Source organism: Strigops habroptila, chromosome Z (genome assembly GCF_004027225.2).
Source record: "Strigops habroptila isolate Jane chromosome Z, bStrHab1.2.pri, whole genome shotgun sequence".
NCBI classification, from domain to species: Eukaryota; Metazoa; Chordata; class Aves; order Psittaciformes; family Psittacidae; genus Strigops; species Strigops habroptila.
Window position 1 is genome coordinate 101,330,950 of NC_044302.2, and position 4,024 is coordinate 101,334,973.

The following is a 4,024-nucleotide window of genomic DNA, read 5'->3' on the forward strand; positions in this document are numbered from 1 at the left end:
ACCACCGTGGAGCCACCCTCTGTGGTCATTGTAGACCTCCTGTCCTGGTTGGGAAGGAGGAAGAACCTCGTGGGGTCCTCTATGAACCAGCACCACCAGCATCACGAGTGACTGAGAAGGTCCCAAAGGCACCACACGCAGGAGAAGTAATTCCTCAGGGCAAGCGTGCAAAGGGTTCAGGTCCATCTCAGGTGGACCAAACCCCTTCTTTTCACCACCATCAACCCCAGGTTCTTCCACCAAGACCCCTTTTGGCTTGTCCATGGCCACCATGGCAATGTCCATGATAAAGACGTGAGGAAAGGTCTGGCTTTTGGCTTGAGAAGGTCCAAGAGCTCCATGAAGTGAACGATGAAGGTGGAAACATGGAGTATCTCAAGCTCTTCACTCCAGCTCCAGGACGTTGTAGTGGAGAAAGCCCATGGAAGAACCACCCCATGGATGTGGGGGGTGATGGGACACAGTTCTGGAGATGGACACAGCTTCCACCTACTTCTCCAGGGCTTGGCTCCAGCAACCTCCTTGGGCACCATCTCCACGGCGCGCTGTCTTCTCCTCTGGGCTCCATGGGTTGGCGGGTGGAAGTTCTGGAGGTGAGGTAGATCTAGATGAGGATGAGGATGGTGATGAGGATGAGGATGAAGAAGAGCAGCTTCCTTGAAGAGGACTGCAAAGGGCTTCACCCCCGATGAAGAAGAAACCACAGTGAGATGAGTCCAGCACCGAAGGCCCAACCGCACATGGAACCCCCATTCACCACCCATGAGCTGAAGCTCCTGCCCCCCAAAACCCACCTAAGGCTTGATGGCCACCATCCACTCGATGGCCAAGAGGAGACCCCCCCAAAAGAGAGCCAAGGATGAAGAAGGCTTTATAAAAATGGCACATTTATTGCTACAGAACGGTCATGTACATGACAGCATCGAGTAACTACAGATGAGAAACAGGTAATGGCCTACACCCAAGTTGTCTTTTGTCGTTGGCTTGGCATCTTCTTGAAGGAACATCAGCGCACGACCAAGAGCCACCAACCCCATCGGCCCCACGGCGAGAACAAGGTGGAACCATCGCGTTTCGGGTGGGTTTTGATGAGTTTCCCCTCTTTTTGACCATGGTTTTCCATGGATTCTCCATGGGGCTCCATAGATTTCCATGGTTCTCCATGGTTCTCCATGGGTTTTCCCATGGTTTCCCATGGTTTTCCCCCAGTTTTCCATGGTTTTTTCATGGTTCCCCATGGTTTTTTCCATGGTTCTCCATGGTTTCCCCATGGTTTTCCCACAGTTTTCCATGGTTTTTTCATGGTTCCCCATGGTTTTCCCATGGTTCTCCATGGTTTTTCCATGGTTCCCCATGGTTTTCCCCCAGTTTTCCATGTTTTTTCATGGTTCCCCATAGTTTTTCCATGGTTCCCCATGGGGTTTTCCATGGTTTTCCCTAGTTTTCCCTAGTTTTCTCTATTTTTTCATGGTTTTCCATGGTTTTTCCATGGTTTTCCATCGTTTTCCATGGTTCTCCATGGGTTTCCAATGGTTTCCATAGTTTTCCATGGATTTCCATGGTTATCCATGGTTTTCCATGGTTTTTCCATGGATTTCTATGGTTCTCCACAGTTTTCCAGAGTTTCCCATGGATTTCTATGGTTTCGCATGGATTTTCCATAGTTTCCCATGGTTTTTCCATGGATTTTCCATAGTTTTCCACAGTTTCCCATGGTTTTTCCATGGTTTTTCATGGTTCCCCATGGATTTTCCACAGTTTTCCATGGATTTGGTGGCCGGTTCCTCCAAACCCACCCCCCTCCCTCCCCGCTCCCCAAAAACCAAGCTCCCTGCCCAAACCCCATGGGAAAATAACCTCTTCTCTTTCTTCTTTTAGTCTGCGATAGCAAAATAAAGTACGAAATTTGGGGGGGGGGGGGGAGGAGGTGGGGGGGGAGGGGAGAGAGGATTTGGAAGGCTTCCCCCCCCCCCCCCCAAAAACCCCCCCAAAACCCCACCCACCCCCATTGTTTCGTTGATTTTTTGTCGTCAAAAGGCTCGTTCTCCCGGAAGAGAAGAACGGAGCCGAACCAAGCCTCAATCTCTTCCTTGGCCTCGGTTTTTTGGAGGTCTCTCCTCGGCTTCGGGGGGGTGGAGGGGGGTGTGTGTTGAACGTCGACAAGGGTGTCCTACAAAGTCTCTATGTCCTAGCAATCAAAGAGCACGAAGACAAAACCAAAAGGCAGGCACTGAATTACACGGGGCAATCACCTCGGGTCCTTCCCTTCGCTCGAAGGACTCGTCTCTCACGCGACTTGAGCATTTGCATCACAAGGTACCAAGACTCAAAAAAGGCCACAGGTCATCAAGTGTCACCATTACAGAAGTCTCCAATACTTGGGATGAGGATGGGCCAAACCAGCACTGCACAAAGATGGAGCAAAATCCCATGGGAAAAGAAGGGAGGAGAAAGAGGAAGGGGGGGGGGGGGGGGGGAGGCAAGCAGAAAGGAAAGGAACGGCGCCCTGGGGGGTCCCCTTGTGTTGGGATTCCACCTTTCCCAAGCCATTTAGATGCCTTTTCTAGGGATACTTGTGCTTCACGACCCCCCCAAAGCTCACGTTCAACCTCCGGGCACCCAAAGGTAGACCTTTCCTCTCTTCCCGTCTTCATGGGCCTTTGCCACCCCCCTTCCCAATCCCGGCAAATCCCCTTGAAATGAAGGCCAACCTCCAAAGGAATCCCCCCCAAAAAAAAACCCCCTTGGAAGACTGAATCAGGGTAAGGTGGATCGGCGGGAGGACTGACGTCCGGTTGGTCCTTGCAGCTACAAATGGTGGAGGAGAAGTTCTGGATGATGATTCCTTCTGGAGCATGTTCCTCAACGACTTCCATGTGGAGGTGGATCAGTTGGGATGAAGGAACGTGGGAATTCGTGGAGTTGCCCAGCGGGCTGTAGCATCACCAGCTTCCTAAAGCCTTCAGTGCTTCAACCATCGACTCCATCCCCTCGGAGAAAAAGGCAGCTTGGGATGTGCAAACCTTGGGCTGGGAAATGATGGGATAATAGTAAGGATTACACCCTCCTAAGGGGATTTTGGACCTTCCAGGTCACTTGCTCTGGAATGGAAGCCGGGATCCTCAGCTCTTAGATCCAGGCTGGATGAGGGCGCATCCATCAGCATCCCTCCCGCTGGCCATGGTGGGAGCTGCAGCTTGACTTGGAGGAGCACCCTGGTCTAGCGGAAGGTGTCTCCTGCTCATTGCAGGACAAGGTGACCTCAGAAGGTCCCTTCCAAGCTGTGGTTCCAAGCTCAGCAAGAGCAGGAGATGACAAACTCTTTCCTTTTGAAGTTCCACCACCTCGATTCCTCTTTCTGTCCGTGTTGAAAGGACGACGACGTTGGGCTCGGGATGAAGTTGGGGTTGGTTGGTTGACATCATCTCACAGTCCTCAGCCTCTCGGTGGGGAGCTCCTCGTGGGTTCCTCCCCAGAGCAAGCGTTCGGACAGCCCCAAACCACGCGTGGTCCATTGGCGAGAAGATCTACGGCTTGTTCAGCAGCATCATCCAGAGGTTCAACCACTCACATCGGGTGGGCTCCAGCTTCCTGATTCCACCTCGTCTGAGCTACACCAGCCCTTACTCCAAGCCCAACGAGGCTTTGCCAGCGGGAACGAAGCCTCGCGGTGTCCTTCTGGAATCCACCTCCACACTTGAGGAACGGCAGCGGGAAACCCAAGCGGGTGGCGAGGGGGCCACCAAAGGCATTTAGAGTCTGCAGCACGCCCCCAAGTCCCTCCGAAGGGGAACGCTGAAGGCGAGGACTGTGGCAAACTCAGCTTCTCCTCCTTCATTTCAACGGGATTTGGGGGGGGGGGGGGGGGGGGGGGCGTTCCCGCCGTTTCCAACCATGTCGAGGAAGCAAAGCCAACCCCCCCCCCCCCCCCTTTCCCCAACCAACCTGCTACAATGGAAAGCACAGAAAGACCAAGAATCTACATGGGGAAAAGATACCTTTTACATACACAACCTTCAAAAAG

General features: G+C 52.9%; 1 protein-coding gene across 26 annotated transcripts in view; it reads right to left on the reverse strand.

Moving 5' to 3' along the window:
• Nucleotides 1-868: 868 nt before the first annotated feature.
• TCF4 (transcription factor 4) overlaps nt 869-4,024 on the reverse strand; it is a 104,570-nt gene continuing 101,414 nt past the window's right edge. For 23 of the 26 annotated variants that reach the window (XM_032919669.1, XM_032919670.1, XM_032919667.1 and 20 more), the window contains one exon: nt 870-4,024. This exon is cut by the window's right edge and continues 819 nt beyond it. The gene's annotated coding sequence lies outside the window, so the exon portion shown is untranslated. The other 3 variants (XM_032919662.1, XM_032919663.1, XM_032919661.1) reach the window with 2 other exon arrangements.